The 19,727-nt window shown below is 43.3% G+C and overlaps 1 pseudogene; it reads right to left on the bottom strand.

The window, feature by feature from the left end:
- The window catches only part of LOC116364966 (guanine nucleotide-binding protein subunit alpha-12-like), a 40,069-nt pseudogene that overhangs the window by 12,787 nt on the left and 7,555 nt on the right, over positions 1-19,727 (bottom strand).

Raw genomic sequence — 19,727 nt, forward strand, 5'->3', positions numbered from 1 at the left:
CCAGATTTTCTACATGCCTTTTAAAGCGACAATATGTAACTTTTTTGGGGGGTGACCAGACCAAATTCAGACAGAAATGTAAGTTATAGATCTGTCATTCTCATGAAAAGCAAGTCTAATAATGTGTGCTCTATTTCTACGCTCCCTGGTCTACATTATAGTTGCTTGTTTTTGGTCACATAAAAACTGAAATTAGGAAAACTATTAAGAGTTTTAACAACCAGGAAATGGCGGAGCGATTTCTGCACATTGAAGTGCTGACATATTGTTTAAAATTGTTTAGTTCAAATCCAACCCTTGTAATTTAGGTACAATATGACAGTAAGGAGACGACAGTTAGGCTACAGGAGATAAGCATTACAGGTAGCATATTTTTATGTTATTTCGTTCATTTTTAGCAATGTTGTTAACAAAATGACTGCAGTAGTTCCCATAGACATGGTTGCTCTATGTGTCACTGACCCTGTATAAGCTAGCGACTGGGCTAACACAGCTATCCTTTTAGGTCAATAATATGCTGTTTTTACTATCTTTTTGGTTTGGCTTTATAATCCTGAGAGACATTGAACTAGCTAGTAGCTAGCTAGTTAGTTATAGTAGCTCACAGCTAGCTAGTTAGTTATAGTAGCTAGTAGCTAGTTAGTTAGTTATACCTAGGTAGCTTACGAGGTTAGCTGACTTTTCTCCCCCCAAAAAATCTCATCGTAGCGACTTGTTCCGCATGCTGGCCTTTACAGCCAAATATCACCTCAGAAACAAAAAATATAAATATTGATTTGTGTTGTATATCATTTCTTCCTTCTTACTGCATCTTGACAGCTTTAGCTCATCTGGACAAAACATTATAAAATGTTTTGTAACCAGTGGTTGTTTTGTTGATATTCTTTTGGCATAAATCTGATGAGCTCCTCCCAAGCAAGGCACCGGTTCCTTCCTGATTTCTGCCATGGAACATCCCCACACTTCCCATTTTAGGGAAGCATGGTTCGCGACGAGGCGACCTACACCCATACCACACACACATGCTGCTGACTAGACCTACAGTGGTGTGACAAATAGCAGTACGCATCACTACTGACACAGAGAGAGAGAGAGAGAGAGAGAGAGAGAGAGAGATGGGGAGAGAGGGGAGAGAGAGAGAGATGGGGAGAGAGAGGGAGAGAGAGAGAGAGAGAGAGAGAGAGAGAGAGATGGGGAGAGAGAGAAAGAGACAAAAGAGAGTATTTTTTCTCTGAAGTTACCATTTCAAAACTAAAATAACTTTATTAGTCAATGGTGAAAATGCTGACAGAGTGTTTTAAAGACTGAGTAAGCAGATGGACTGAGGTTTCCTCTCTATTTCAGGAAGACAGGAAGAGAGGGGGAGGGGGAGAGAGAGGGGGGAGGGAGGAGAGAGGGAGGGGGGAGAGAGAGAGGATGAGAGATAGAGATAGAGAGAGAGGAGGGGAGGGGGGAGAGAGAGAGGGGGAGGGGGAGAGAGAGGGGGGAGGGAGGAGAGAGGGAGGGGGGAGAGAGAGAGGATGAGGATGAGAGATAGAGAGAGAGAGAGGGGGGAGGGGGGAGAGAAGGAGGGGGGGGAGAGAGAGAGGATGAGAGATAGAGAGAGAGGATGAGAGATAGAGAGGAGACAGAGAGAGAGAGAGGGGGAGAGAGAGGGCGGGAGAGAGGGAGGGAGAGAGAGAGGGGAGGGGGGAGAGAGAGAGGATGAGGAGGAGATAGAGAGGATAGAGAGAGAGGATGAGAGATCGGAGAGAGAGATAGAGAGGAATGAGAGATGAGAGAGAGGATGAGAGATAGAGAGAGAGAGGATGAGAGATAGAGCGAGAGGATGAGAGATAGAGAGAGAGGATGAGAGATGAGAGAGAGGATGAGAGAGATAGAGATAGAGAGAGGATGAGAGATAGAGAGAGAGGATGAGAGATAGAGAGAGAGGAGAGAGATAGAGAGAGAGAGGATGAGAGATAGAGAGAGAGGATGAGAGATAGAGAGAGAGGATGAGAGATAGAGAGAGAGGATGAGAGATAGAGAGAGAGAGGATGAGAGATAGAGAGAGAGAGGATGAGAGATAGAGAGAGAGGATGAGAGATAGAGAGAGAGGATGAGAGATAGAGAGAGAGGATGAGAGATAGAGAGAGAGGATGAGAGATAGAGAGAGGATGAGAGATAGAGAGATAGAGAGAGAGGATGAGAGATAGAGACAGAGAGGATGAGAGATAGAGAGAGAGGATGAGAGACAGAGAGGATGAGAGATAGAGAGAGAGGATGAGAGATAGAGAGAGAGGATGAGAGACAGAGAGGATGAGAGATAGAGAGAGGGCATGTTTGTTTGTATATAATTTATGTACCAAGTTAATTAAAACATGTAACATTGGGGGGAACCGAGGAAAAACCAATGACTAAAGCCTGTCACAGCAGATGCATTACAGCTGACCAATCAAAACAGGTTTCTGGTGGGTTAAACCAATCAATGGATAGAACTAGTGTAGTTGCGGTGTGAGTGAGTAAGGCAGCTGGAATGGAACGCCATTCACAGTTTGTGTTGGTCAGATTAGAGGCTTTACTACTAGACGAGGTCTGAATAGACTGTGTGTTTGTAGCCTCTCCCTCTCTCTCTCTCTCTGTCTCTCTCTCTCTCTCTCTGTCTCTCTCTCTCTCTCTCTCTCTCTCTCTCTCTCTCTCTCTCTGTCTCTCTCTCTCTGTCTCTCTCTGTCTCTCTCTCTCTCTCTCTCTCTCTCTCTCTCTCTCTCTCTCTCTCTCTCTCTCTCTCTCTCTCTATCTCCTGGTTGCTATGGGAACCCGGTGGTTGTTTTGAGAGCTTTTGGATTCGACGTTGCTCATAACTATCACACACACTAGGGCTGTCCCCGACAAAAAAAAAAAAATCTTGGTCAACTGATGCTTTAAGCACACAGGCCCCACACCACAGTGTTTATCTCTGTCTCTCTCCTCCCTACTACAGTGAACAGGCCCCACACCACAGTGTTTATCTCTGTCTCTCTCCTCCCTACTGCAGTGAACAGGCCCCACACCACAGTGTTTATCTCTGTCTCTCCTCCCTACTGCAGTGAACAGGCCCCACACCACAGTGTTTATCTCTGTCTCTCTCTCCTCCCTACTGCAGTGAACAGGCCCCACACCACAGTGTTTATCTCTGTCTCTCTCTCCTCCCTACTGCAGTGAACAGGCCCCACACCACAGTGTTTATCTCTGTCTCTCTCCCCCCCTACTGCAGTGAACAGGCCCCACACCACAGTGTTTATCTCTGTCTCTCTCCTCCCTATTGCAGTGAACAGGCCCCACACCACAGTGTTTATCTCTGTCTCTCTCTCCTCCCTACACTGCAGTGAACAGGCCCCACACCACAGTGTTTATCTCTGTCTCTCTCTCCTCCCTACTGCAGTGAACAGGCCCCACACCACAGTGCTGTCTCTCTCTCCTCCCTACTACAGTGAACAGGCCCCACACCACAGTGTTTATCTCTGTCTCTCTCTCCTCCCTACTGCAGTGAACAGGCCCCACACCACAGTGTTTATCTCTGTCTCTCTCCTCCCTACTACAGTGAACAGGCCCCACACCACAGTGTTTATCTCTGTCTCTCTCCTCCCTACTGCAGTGAACAGGCCCCACACCACAGTGTTTATCTCTGTCTCTCCTCCCTACTGCAGTGAACAGGCCCCACACCACAGTGTTTATCTCTGTCTCTCTCTCCTCCCTACTGCAGTGAACAGGCCCCACACCACAGTGTTTATCTCTGTCTCTCTCTCCTCCCTACTGCAGTGAACAGGCCCCACACCACAGTGTTTATCTCTGTCTCTCTCCCCCCTACTGCAGTGAACAGGCCCCACACCACAGTGTTTATCTCTGTCTCTCTCCTCCCTATTGCAGTGAACAGGCCCCACACCACAGTGTTTATCTCTGTCTCTCTCTCCTCCCTACACTGCAGTGAACAGGCCCCACACCACAGTGTTTATCTCTGTCTCTCTCTCCTCCCTACTGCAGTGAACAGGCCCCACACCACAGTGCTGTCTCTCTCTCCTCCCTACTACAGTGAACAGGCCCCACACCACAGTGTTTATCTCTGTCTCTCTCTCCTCCCTACTGCAGTGAACAGGCCCCACACCACAGTGTTTATCTCTGTCTCTCTCTCCTCCCTACTGCAGTGAACAGGCACCACACCACAGTGTTTATCTCTGTCTCTCTCCTCCCTACTACAGTGAACAGGCCCCACACCACAGTGTTTATCTCTGTCTCTCTCCTCCCTACTACAGTGAACAGGCCCCACACCACAGTGTTTATCTCTGTCTCTCTCCTCCCTACTGCAGTGAACAGGCCCCACACCACAGTGTTTATCTCTGTCTCTCTCCTCCCTACTACAGTGAACAGGCCCCACACCACAGTGCTGTCTCTCTCTCCTCTCTACTGCAGTGAACAGGCCCCACACCACAGTGTTTATCTCTGTCTCTCTCTCCTCCCTACTGCAGTGAACAGGCACCACACCACAGTGTTTATCTCTGTCTCTCTCCTCCCTACTGCAGTGAACAGGCCCACACCACAGTGTTTACCTCTGTCTCTCTCTCCTCCCTACTACAGTGAACAGGCCCCACACCACAGTGTTAATCTCTGTCTCTCTCTCCTCCCTACTGCAGTGAACAGGCCCCACACCACAGTGTTTATCTCTGTCTCTCTCTCCTCCCTACTGCAGTGAACAGGCCCCACACCACAGTGTTTATCTCTGTCTCTCTCCTCCCTACTGCAGTGAACAGGCCCCACACCACAGTGTTTATCTCTGTCTCTCTCTCCTTCCTACTGCAGTGAACAGGCCCCACACCACAGTGTTTATCTCTGTCTCTCTCCTCCCTACTGCAGTGAACAGGCCCCACACCACAGTGTTTATCTCTGTCTCTCTCCTCCCTACTGCAGTGAACAGGCACCACACCACAGTGCTGTCTCTCTCTCCTCCCTACTGCAGTGAACAGGCACCACACCACAGTGTTTATCTCTGTCTCTCTCCTCCCTACTGCAGTGAACAGGCCCCACACCACAGTGTTTATCTCTGTCTCTCTCTCCTCCCTACTGCAGTGAACAGGCACCACACCACAGTGTTTATCTCTGTCTCTCTCCTCCCTACTGCAGTGAACAGGCCCCACACCACAGTGTTTATCTCTGTCTCTCTCCTCCCTACTACAGTGAACAGGCCCCACACCACAGTGCTGTCTCTCTCTCCTCTCTACTGCAGTGAACAGGCACCACACCACAGTGTTTATCTCTGTCTCTCTCCTCCCTACTGCAGTGAACAGGCCCCACACCACAGTGCTGTCTCTCTCTCTCCTCCCTACTGCAGTGAACAGGCCCCACACCACAGTGTTTATCTCTGTCTCTCTCCTCCCTACTACAGTGAACAGGCCCCACACCACAGTGTTTATCTCTGTCTCTCTCTCCTCCCTACTGCAGTGAACAGGCCCATGTATCTTTAAGATAGAGTGAGGGCCTGATTTGATCATTCCTTATCCCTTTTAAAGGGAGTGTTCCCCTCGTTGGCATTAACACTAATCGCTGCATATGTCAGCTACATCGTTAATTACCTTTAATTGGCACATACCCGACGGCACGATCGGATCCCGGCATAACATTGGATCCCGGCATAACATCGGATCCCGGCATAACATCGGATCCCGGCATAACATCGGATCCTGGCATAACAGGATTCAATCTCTCGTTCTCCAACTTGTGTTGGAGAAAAAAAATATTATTGTATTTATCTGTTTACAGCAACGACCTGGGGAATAGTTACAGGGGAGAGGAGGTGGATGAGTGAGACAATTGTAAACTGGGGATTATTAGGTCCTGGAGAATAGTTACAGGGGAGAGGAGGTGGATGAGTGAGACAATTGTAAACTGAGGATTATTAGGTCCTGGGGAATAGTTACATGGGAGAGGAGGTGGATGAGTGAGACAATTGTAAACTGGGGATTATTAGGTGACCGTGATGGTTTGATGGCCGGATTGGGAATTTAGCCAGGACACCGGAGTTAACTCTTACGATAAGTGCCATGGGATCTTTATTGACCTCAGAAAGTCAGGACACCCGTTTAACGTGCCATCCGAAAGACGGCACCCATACACAGGGCAGTGTCCCCAATCATTGCCCTGGGATATTCTTTTTTAGACCAGAGGAAAGAGTGCCTCCTACTGGCCCTCCAACACCACTTCCAGCAGCATCTGGTCTCCCATCCAGGAACTGACCAGGACCAACCCTGCTTAGCTTCAGAAGCAAGCCAGCAGTGATATGCAGGGTGGTATGCTCCTGGGTGGTATGCTGCTGGGTGGTATGCTGCTGGGTGGTATGCTTCTAGGTGGTATGCTGCTGGGTGGTATGCAGGGTGGTATGCTTCTGGGTGGTATACTGCTGGGTGGTATGCAGGGTGGTATGCTGCTGTGTGGTATGCAGGGTGGTATGCTGCTGGGTGGTATGCTGCTGGGTGGTATGCAGGGTGGTATGCTGCTGGGTGGTATGCTGCTGGGCGGTATGCTGCTGGGTGGTATGCAGGGTGGTATGCTGCTGGGTGGTATGCAGGGTGGTATGCTGCTGGGTGGTATGCTGTAGGGTGGTATGCTGCTGGGTGCTATGCAGGGTGGTATGCTGCTGGGTGGTATGCAGGGTGGTATGCAGGGTGGTATGCTGCTGGGTGGTATGCTGCTGGGTGGTATGCAGGGTGGTATGCTGCTGGTTGGTATGCAGGGTGGTATGCTGCTGGGTGGTATGCAGGGTGGTATGCAGGGTGGTATGCTGCTGGGTGGTATGCTGCTGGGTGGTATGCAGGGTGGTATGCTGCTGGGTGGTATGCAGGGTGGTATGCAGGGTGGTATGCTGCTGGGTGTGTGTTGCGGGGGGCTGTCAGTCGTTTCTGTTTTCTCTCTATCTCTCTACTCCTCCCTTCTCTCCATTTCTCCCAGTCATCCTGTTTCTCTCAACCCCTCTCCCCTCCCCCAACCTTATTTCTCTCTCTCTCTCGCTCTCTTTTTCTCTGGCTGGGATCCAGAGTTTCCTGGGAAAGCTGGGCTGTGGTAACCGGAAAAACCTCTCAGAGAGAAAGATAGAGGGGTAGTGAGACAGACAGAGAAAAGGAGAGAGGGTGAGAGAGAGAACGAGAGGGAGAAAAATAAAGACTCATAAATAAAGATAGCAAGAGAGAGAGAGATGGAAGAAAAACAAAGACTTTCATAAATAAAGATAGCAAGAGAGAAAGAGATGGAAGAAAAACAAAGACTTTCATAAATAAAGATAGCAAGAGAGAAAGAGATGGAAGAAAAACAAAGACTTTCATAAATAAAGATAGCAAGAGAGAAAGAGATGGAAGAAGAGAGAAAAATACACACAGAGAAAGAGAGAAGCCCGAAAGGCAGCTGCAGTCTGAGGATTCACTCGATCTTGTTCTGTTTATCTGAACAGGAACCAAGTTGTCTTCTGTGTATCACGTTAGCATGCTAGCATTGTCCACTGTGACTAATGACAAGATTAGCCTCGTTTGCAGTACACATCAGGACAGCAGGACAGCACACAGCAGGACAGCACACAGCAGGACAGCACACAGTAGGACAGAACACAGCAGGACAGTACACAGCAGGACAGCACACAGTAGGACAGTACACAGCAGGACAGCACACAGCAGGACAGTACACAGCAGGACAGCACACAGTAGGACAGTACACAGTAGGACAGAACACAGCAGGACAGCACACAGTAGGACAGAACACAGCAGGACAGAACACAGCAGGACAGCACACAGTAGGACAGTACATAGTAGGACAGCACACAGTAGGACAGTACACAGCAGGACAGCACACAGCAGGACAGCAGGACAGCAGGACAGCACACAGCAGGACAGCAGGACAGCAGGACAGCACACAGCAGGACAGCAGGACAGAACACAGCAGGACAGCAGGACAGCAGGACAGTACACAGCAGGACAGCAGGACAGCACACAGCAGGACAGTACACAGCAGGACAGCAGGACAGCAGGACAGCACACAGTATACAGCAGGACAGTACACAGCAGGACAGTACACAGCAGGACAGCAGGACAGCAGGACAGCACACAGCAGGACAGCAGGACAGCAGGACAGCACACAGCAGGACAGCAGGACAGCAGGACAGAACACAGCAGGACAGCAGGACAGTATACAGCAGGACAGTACACAGCAGGACAGCAGGACAGAACACAGCAGGACAGCAGGACAGTATACAGCAGGACAGTATACAGCAGGACAGTATACAGCAGGACAGCAGGACAGTATACAGCAGGACAGTATACAGCAGGACAGTACACAGCAGGACAGCACACAGCAGGACAGCACACAGCAGGACAGCAGGACAGCAGGACAGTACACAGCAGGACAGAACACAGCAGGACAGCAGGACAGTATACAGCAGGACAGTATACAGCAGGACAGCAGGACAGAACACAGCAGGACAGCAGGACAGTATACAGCAGGACAGCAGGACAGTACACAGCAGGACAGCACACAGCAGGACAGCACACAGCAGGACAGCAGGACAGTACACAGCAGGACAGCAGGACAGAACACAGCAGGACAGTATACAGCAGGACAGCAGGACAGTATACAGCAGGACAGCACACAGCAGGACAGCAGGACAGTATACAGCAGGACAGCACACAGCAGGACAGCAGGACAGTATACAGCAGGACAGCACACAGCAGGACAGTATACAGCAGGACAGCACACAGCAGGACAGTATACAGCAGGACAGTATACAGCAGGACAGCAGGACAGTATACAGCAGGACAGTATACAGCAGGACAGTATACAGCACACAGCAGGACAGCAGGACAGTATACAGCAGGACAGTACACAGCAGGACAGTATACAGCAGGACAGCACACAGCAGGACAGTATACAGCAGGACAGTATACAGCAGGACAGTATACAGCACACAGCAGGACAGCAGGACAGTATACAGCAGGACAGTACACAGCAGGACAGTATACAGCAGGACAGCACACAGCAGGACAGTATACAGCAGGACAGTATACAGCAGGACAGTATACAGCAGGACAGTATACAGCAGGACAGCACACAGCAGGACAGTATACAGCAGGACAGCACACAGCAGGACAGTATACAGCAGGACAGGACACAGCAGGACAGTATAGAGCAGGACAGCAGGACAGTATACAGCAGGACAGTATACAGCAGGACAGTATACAGCAGGACAGCACACAGCAGGACAGCAGGACAGTATACAGCAGGACAGTATACAGCAGGACAGTATACAGCAGGACAGCAGGACAGTATACAGCAGGACAGTATACAGCAGGACAGCAGGACAGCAGGAGGTATCCTGACAATGTAAGGTATCCACAGGACTAATAATGACAGAACCAACTTTATCAATAGCCTGACAACGTAAGGTATCCAGGGACCTAATAATGACAGAACCAACTATATCAATAGCTTGACAACGCTAGGTATCCAGGGGACTAATAATGACAGAACCAACTAGATCAATAGCCTGACAACGTAAGGTATCCAGGGAACTAGTAATGACAGAACCAACTATATCAATAGCCTGACAACATAAGGTATATCAGACTAGTAATGACAGAACCAACTATATCAATAGCCTGACAACGCTAGGTATCCAGGGGACTAGTAATGACAGAACCAACTAGATCAATAGCTTGACAACGCTAGGTATCCAGGGGACTAGTAATGACAGAACCAACTAGATCAATAGCCTGACAACATAAGGTATCCATGGAACTAATAATGACAGAACCAACTATATCAATAGCCTGACAACGTAAGGTATCCAGGGAACTAATAACGACAGGACCAACTATATCAATAGCCTGATAACGTAAGGTATCCAGGGAGCTAATAATGACAGAACCAATTATATCAATAGCCTGACAACGTAAGGTATCCAGGGAACTAATAATGACAGAACCAATTATATCAATAGCCTGACAACGTAAGGTATCCAGGGAACTAATAATGACAGAACCAACTATATCAATAGCCTGACAACATAAGGTATATCAGACTAGTAATGACAGAACCAAATATATCAATAGCATGACAACATAAGGTATATCAGACTAGTAATGACAGAACCAAATATATCAATAGCATGACAACATAAGGTATATCAGACTAGTAATGACAGAACCAAATATATCAAACTAAATTCATCCCTAAAGCCAACACCTCATTTGGCCGCCTTTCGTTCCAGTACTCTGCTGCCTGTGACTGGAACGAATTGCAAAAATCGCTGAAGTTGGAGACTTTTATCTCCCTCACCAACTTCAAACATCAGCTATCTGAGCAGCTAACCGATCGCTGCAGCTGTACATAGTCTATTGGTAAATAGCCCACCCTTTTCACCTACCTCATCCCCATACTGTTTTTATTTATTTACTTTTCTGCTCTTCTGCACACCAATATCTCTACCTGTACATGACCATCTGATCTTTTATCACTCCAGTGTTAATCTGCAAAATTGTAATTATTTGCCTACCTCCTCATGCCTTTTGCACACATTGTATATAGACCCCCCCCTTTGTTTTCTACTGTGTTATTGACTTGTTAATTGTTTACTCCATGTGTAACTCTTTGTTGTATGCTCACACTGCTATGCTTTATCTTGGCCAGGTCGCAGTTGCAAATGAGAACTTGTTCTCAACTAGCCTACCTGGTTAAATAAAGGTGAAAAAAAAAAATAATAATAATAATATATATAAAAACAAATCAATAGCCTGACAACATAAGTTATATCAGACTAGTAATGACAGAACCAACTATATCAATAGCCTGACAATGTACGGTATCCAGGGAACTAGTAATGACAGAACCAACTATATCATTAGCCTGACAATGTACGGTATCCAGGGAACTAGTAATGACAGAACCAACTATATCACTAGCCTGGCAACGTAAGCTATCCAGGGAACTAATAATGACAGAACCAACTATATCAATAGCCTGACAATGTAAGGTATCCAGGGAACTAATAATGACAGAACCAACTATATCAATAGCCTGACAACGTAAGGTATCCAGGGAACTCGTTTTGACAAAACCAACTATAACTATAGCCTGACAACGCTAGTTATCCAGGGAACTAATAATGACAGAACCAACTATATCAATAGCCTGACAGCATAAGGTATCCAGGGAACTAATAATGACAGAACCAACTATATACATAGCATGACAAGATAAAGTACATCAGACTAGTAATGACAGAACCAACTATATCAATAGCCTGACAACGTAAGGTATCCAGGGAACTAATAATGACAGAACCAACGATATCAATAGTCTGACAACGTAAGGTATCCAGGGAACTAATAATGACAGAACCAACTATATACATAGCATGACAAGATAAAGTACATCAGACTAGTAATGACAGAACCAACTATATCAATAGCCTGACAACGTAAGGTATCCAGGGAACTAGTAATGACAGAACCAACTATATCAATAGCCTGACAACATAAGGTATATCACACTAGTAATGACAGAACCAACCATATCAATAGCCTGACAACATAAGGTATATCAGACTGGTAATAACAGAACCAACTATATCAATAGCCTGACAACGTAAGGTATCCAGGGAACTAATAATGACAGAACCAACTATATCAATAGCCTGACAACGTAAGGTATCCAGGGAACTAATAATGACAGAACCAACTATATCAATAGCCTGACAACGTAAGGTATCCAGGCAACTAGTAATGACAGAACCAACTATATCAATAGCCTGACAACATAAGGTATATCAGACTAGTAATGACAGAACCAACTATATCAATAGCCTTTCGAAAAAAACGAGTTTAATCAATGTACAGCTCATTAAGAAAGATATGACCCATGCGGACCGGGAAGATCTCTCTATGCGAGGTCTAAAACCAAATGTCCAATAACCTATCCCCATTATTCTTACCGGCCTGTCATAAACATTTTAAGACGAGTTAAGGTTATGAACAGTAGCTCATTTCACAAATATTCTAGCCTACAAAGGTGTTGTCCTAAAGTTGTTGGGTCTTTTCAAAAATAACAAGAATGAACAACTATAGCACAGCTTTCAACAATACTATCTGATTATATAGCCTCTACCAAGGCTTAAAACAAAACTATCTAATTATATAGCCTCTACCCAGGCTTTAAACAATACTATCTGATTATATAGCCTCTACCCAGGCTATAAACAATACTATCTTATTATAGAGCCTCTACCCAGGCTATAAACAATACTATCTGATTATATAGCCTCTACCAAGGCTTTAAACAATACTATCTGATTATATAGCTTCTACCAAGGCTTTAAACAATACTATCTGATTATATAGCTTCTACCCAGGCTTCGTTCTGATTGGTCCAGGAGCGGCGTGGCCAATAGGGCCAGTATAGCACAGTGTTTTATGGGTACATATTCTTGATAAGACGAAGGTTGACATCGCACAACCCTAACACAAACAACCATGAGTAAATTTTTTTTATGTCAGACAGTGATAAATTAATGATAAATTAACAATAAATGAATGATAAATGAATGATTGACAGTCTCTAGTCAGCCCTGACAGCCTTGTTGTCACCTAGCAACATACAAACCTACACACACACTCTACACACACTACACACACTACACCCTCTACACACACTACACTACACACAACACTACACACTCTACACACAGTAAACACACTACACTTCACAGACTACACACTCTACACACTACACACTCTACACACTACACACTCTACACACACTACACACTCAAATACACTCTTTAAAAAAAGGTTCCAAAAGGGTTTTTCGGCTATCTCCAAGGGAGAGCCCTTTTTGGTTCCAGGTAGAACGCTCTGTGGAGGGGTTCTACTACTTGGAACCTAAAAGGGTTCTTCAAAGGGTTCTCCTATGGGGACAGTCAAAGAATCCTTTTAGGTTCTAGAATCTTTTTTGTCATAGCGTGTTCTCAGTTTGTAAACAACGAACTGTTTTGAATGTTGAATGCAGCTCTAACTTATCTGGAGTTGAAGGGAGAGACTGTGACATCATAATAACAACACACACAGTCACTCTCTGACGCAAACAAATGAGTGTGTGATTTTTCAGTCTCAGACACGGCTGTCGTGTGTGTGTGTAGCTGTGTGTGTGTGTAGCTGTGTGTGTGTAGCTGTGTGTGTGTAGCTGTGTGTGTGTGTAGCTGTGTGTGTGTGTAGCTGTGTGTGTGTGTAGCTGTGTGTGTGTGTGTGTCTATCTCTGTGTGTGTGTGTGTGTGTGTATGTGTGTGTCAGACTCACCAGTTGAAACTCACTGCGTCGTGCGTAGGCGTCCTGTATTCCAGAATCCCTCCACAGAGCGTCCAGCGCCAGACCATAAAGCTGGAATTCCATTGGTTCTACCGCCACTCCACCACGCCCCTCAAATGACATCACAAACATGCCGTGCTTCTCGTTTTCAGAGTTCTGCCACGGAATCCCCAGCTTGTCCCGTGCATCTACCAATACACGCATCCCCTGTAGTACAATATATACATTAATATATACATCCACCAATACACGCATCCCCTGTAGTACAATGTATACATTAATATATACATCCACCAATACACACATCCCCTGTAGTACAATATATACATTAATATATACATCCACCAATACACCCATCCCCTGTAGTACAATATATACATCTACCAATACACGCATCCCCTGTAGAACAATATATACATCCACCAATACACGCATCCCCTGTAGAACAATATATACATTAATATATACATCCACCAATACACGCATCCCCTGTAGTACAATATATACATCCACCAATACACGCATCCCCTGTAGAACAATATATACATCTACCAATACACGCATCCCCTGTAGTACAATATATACATCTACGAATACACACATCCCCTGTAGTACAATATATACATTAATATATACATCCACCAATACACACATCCCCTGTAGTACAATATATACATTAATATATACATCCACCAATACACGCATCCCCTATAGTACAATATATACATCCACCAATACACCCATCCCCTATAGGACAATATATACATCCACCAATACACACATCCCCTGTAGAACAATACATACATTAATATATACATCTACCAATACACGCATCCCCTGTAGTACAATATATACATCTACCAATACACACATCCCCTGTAGAACAATATATACATCTACCAATACACACATCCCCTGTAGAACAATACATACATCTACCAATACACGCATCCCCTGTAGTACAATATATACATCTACCAATACACGCATCCCCTATAGAACAATATATACATCCACCAATACACGCATCCCCTGTAGTACAATATATACATTCACCAATACACGCATCCCCTGTAGAACAATATATACATCTACCAATACACGCATCCCCTGTAGTACAATATATACATTCACCAATACACGCATCCCCTGTAGTACAATATATACATTAATATATACATCCACCAATACACACATCCCCTGTAGAACAATATATACATCTACCAATACACGCATCCCCTGTAGTACAATATATACATTAATATATACATCCACCAATACACACATCCCCTGTAGAACAATATATACATCTACCAATACACACATCCCCTATAGAACAATATATACATCCACCAATACACGCATCCCCTGTAGTACAATATATACATCTACCAATACACGCATCCCCTATAGAACAATATATACATCCACCAATACACGCATCCCCTGTAGTACAATATATACATTCACCAATACACGCATCCCCTGTAGAACAATATATACATCTACCAATACACGCATCCCCTGTAGTACAATATATACATTCACCAATACACGCATCCCCTGTAGTACAATATATACATTAATATATACATCCACCAATACACACATCCCCTGTAGAACAATATATACATCTACCAATACACACATCCCCTGTAGTACAATATATACATTAATATATACATCCACCAATACACCCATCCCCTGTAGAACAATATATACATCCACCAATACACGCATCCCCTGTAGTACAATATATACATCCACCAATACACGCATCCCCTGTAGTACAATATATACATCCACCAATACACACATCCCCTGTAGAACAATATATACATCCACCAATACACGCATCCCCTGTAGTACAATATATACATCCACCAATACACGCATCCCCTGTAGAACAATACATACATTAATATATACATCTACCAATACACGCATCCCCTGTAGGACAATATATACATCCACCAATACACGCATCCCCTGTAGAACAATATATACATCCACCAATACACGCATCCCCTGTAGAACAATATATACATCTACCAATACACGCATCCCCTGTAGAACAATATATACATTAATATATACATCCACCAATACACACATCCCCTGTAGTACAATATATACATTAATATATACATCCACCAATACACCCATCCCCTGTAGAACAATATATACATCCACCAATACAAGCATCCCCTGTAGAACAATATATACATCTACCAATACACGCATCCCCTGTAGTACAATATATACATTAATATATACATCCACCAATACACACATCCCCTGTAGTACAATATATACATTAATATATACATCCACCAATACACACATCCCCTGTAGTACAATATATACATTAATATATACATCCACCAATACACACATCCCCTATAGAACAATATATACATTAATATATACATCTACCAATACACGCATCCCCTATAGAACAATATATACATCCACCAATACACACATCCCCTGTAGTACAATATATACATCCACCAATACACGCATCCCCTATAGGACAATATATACATCTACCAATACACACATCCCCTATAGAACAATATATACATCTACCAATACACGCATTCCCTATAGAACAATATATACATTAATATATACATCCACCAATACACGCATCCCTTATAAAGAGAGACGGCGTTGGATACATACACTCACTCAAAATGTGTTACAGTGTATCTATCTACAACCAGTATTACAGTGTATCTATCTACAACCAGTATTACAGTGTATCTATCTACAACCAGTGTTACAGTGTATCTATCTACAACCAGTGTTACAGTGTATCTATCTACAACCAGTATTACAGTGTTACAGTATTACAGTGTATCTATCTACAACCAGTGTTACAGTGTATCTATCTACAACCAGTATTACAGTGTTACAGTGTATCTATCTACAACAGTGGTACAGTATTACAGTGTATCTATCTACAACCAGTATTACAGTGTTACAGTGTATCTATCTACAACCAGTGTTACAGTGTATCTATCTACAACCAGTGTTACAGTGTATCTATCTACAACCAGTGTTACAGTGTATCTATCTACAACCAGTGTTACAGTGTATCTATCTACAACCAGTGTTACAGTGTATCTATCTACAACCAGTATTACAGTGTTACAGTGTATCTATCTACAACCAGTGTTACAGTGTTACAGTGTATCTATCTACAACCAGTATTACAGTGTATCTATCTACAACCAGTATTACAGTGTATCTATCTACAACCAGTATTACAGTGTATCTATCTACAACCAGTATTACAGTGTATCTATCTACAACTAGTATTACAGTGTATCTATCTACAACCAGTATTACAGTGTTACAGTGTATCTATCTACAACAGTGGTACAGTGTATCTATCTACAACCAGTGTTACAGTGTATCTATCTACAACCAGTATTACAGTGTTACAGTGTATCTATCTACAACCAGTATTACAGTGTATCTATCTACAACCAGTATTACAGTGTATCTATCTACAACCAGTATTACAGTGTATCTATCTACAACCAGTATTACAGTGTATCTATCTACAACCAGTATTACAGTGTATCTATCTACAACCAGTGATACAGTGTATCTATCTACAACCAGTATTACAGTGTATCTATCTACAACCAGTGTTACAGTGTATCTATCTACAACCAGTATTACAGTGTATCTATCTACAACCAGTATTACAGTGTATCTATCTACAACCAGTATTACAGTGTTACAGTGTATCTATCTACAACCAGTATTACAGTGTATCTATCTACAACCAGTGTTACAGTGTATCTATCTACAACCAGTGTTACAGTGTATCTATCTACAACCAGTATTACAGTGTTACAGTGTATCTATCTACAACCAGTATTACAGTGTATCTATCTACAACCAGTGTTACAGTGTATCTATCTACAACCAGTGTTACAGTGTATCTATCTACAACCAGTATTACAGTGTATCTATCTACAACCAGTATTACAGTGTATCTATCTACAACCAGTGTTACAGTGTATCTATCTACAACCAGTATTACAGTGTATCTATCTACAACCAGTATTACAGTGTTACAGTGTATCTATCTACAACTAGTGTTACAGTGTTACAGTGTATCTATCTACAACCAGTGTTACAGTGTATCTATCTACAACCAGTGTTACAGTGTATCTATCTACAACCAGTATTACAGTGTATCTATCTACAACCAGTGTTACAGTGTATCTATCTACAACCAGTGTTACAGTGTATCTATCTACAACCAGTATTACAGTGTTACAGTGTATCTATCTACAACCAGTATTACAGTGTATCTATCTACAACCAGTGTTACAGTGTATCTATCTACAACCAGTATTACAGTGTTACAGTGTATCTATCTACAACCAGCATTACAGTGTATCTATCTACAACCAGTGTTACAGTGTTACAGTGTATCTATCTACAACCAGTATTACAGTGTTACAGTGTATCTATCTACAACCAGTGTTACAGTGTATCTATCTACAACCAGTATTACAGTGTATCTATCTACAACCAGTGTTACAGTGTTACAGTGTATCTATCTACAACCAGTGTTACAGTGTATCTATCTACAACCAGTGTTACAGTGTTACAGTGTATCTATCTACAACCAGTATTACAGTGTATCTATCTACAACCAGTATTACAGTGTATCTATCTACAACCAGTGTTACAGTGTATCTATCTACAACCAGTATTACAGTGTATCTATCTACAACCAGTATTACAGTGTTACAGTGTATCTATCTACAACCAGCATTACAGTGTATCTATCTACAACCAGTGTTACAGTGTATCTATCTACAACCAGTATTACAGTGTTACAGTGTATCTATCTACAACCAGTATTACAGTGTATCTATCTACAACCAGTGTTACAGTGTATCTATCTACAACCAGTATTACAGTGTTACAGTGTATCTATCTACAACCAGTATTACAGTGTATCTATCTACAACCAGTATTACAGTGTATCTATCTACAACCAGTGTTACAGTGTATCTATCTACAACCAGTATTACAGTGTATCTATCTACAACCAGTATTACAGTGTATCTATCTACAACCAGTATTACAGTGTATCTATCTACAACCAGTGATACAGTGTATCTATCTACAACCAGTATTACAGTGTATCTATCTACAACCAGTGTTACAGTGTTACAGTGTATCTATCTACAACCATTATTACAGTGTATCTATCTACAACCAGTGTTACAGTGTATCTATCTACAACCAGTGTTACAGTGTATCTATCTACAACCAGTATTACAGTGTTACAGTGTATCTATCTACAACCAGTATTACAGTGTATCTATCTACAACCAGTGTTACAGTGTTACAGTGTATCTATCTACAACCATTATTACAGTGTATCTATCTACAACCAGTGTTACAGTATATCTATCTACAACCAGTGTTACAGTGTATCTATCTACAACCAGTATTACAGTGTTACAGTGTATCTATCTACAACCAGTATTACAGTGTATCTATCTACAACCAGTGTTACAGTGTATCTATCTACAACCAGCATTACAGTGTATCTATCTACAACCAGCGTTACAGTGTATCTATCTACAACCAGCGTTACAGTGTATCTATCTACAACCAGTATTACAGTGTATCTATCTACAACCAGTGATACAGTGTATCTCTCTACAACCAGCGTTACAGTGTATCTATCTACAACCAGTGATACAGTGTATCTATCTACAACCAGTGATACAGTGTATCTCTCTACAACCAGTGATACAGTGTATGTATCTATCTACTGGTACTCACAAAGCTCTTAGGTCTTTCACATGCTACACACACATTATTGGAAACAGAAGCGTATTTAGCTAACCCAGAAGAGTCTATTCTATGTTACATACAACGTTCCCTCAAATTTCAGGTCTGCTGAGCGCAAACTTGAACGTTGTGAAAATTCTGTGCAACTTCCAGCCTGCGTTTACTGTGAACACTGAGCCCGGTTTTGGGCTCCAAAGTGGCGCAGCAGGGCCTGACATTAACCTACTATTCCACGTGTTTATCAGACAAGGAGGTGACTGAAAATGTTGTGTTGTTTGATGCAAGAAACCACTTTACAAAATAAAATGCATTATTATTCCCATATCATTATTACAGAGAATCAGACACATTATGCTTCCCTCTGCCTATTGGCTACTTAGCTTAATCAAGCCTATCTCAAAATACAACACTGCCCCTTTAAGACAAAAAAAACCCTCTTTACTCACTTTTCAAAGTCTAGAAATGTACACGTTTTATGCTCTTGTAGGAAGCAATCACTACAATTGATCTATAACTGGGCTAATAACTCCCTAATTAGCA

Source organism: Oncorhynchus kisutch, unplaced genomic scaffold (genome assembly GCF_002021735.2).
Source record: "Oncorhynchus kisutch isolate 150728-3 unplaced genomic scaffold, Okis_V2 scaffold1133, whole genome shotgun sequence".
Classification (NCBI taxonomy): domain Eukaryota; kingdom Metazoa; phylum Chordata; class Actinopteri; order Salmoniformes; family Salmonidae; genus Oncorhynchus; species Oncorhynchus kisutch.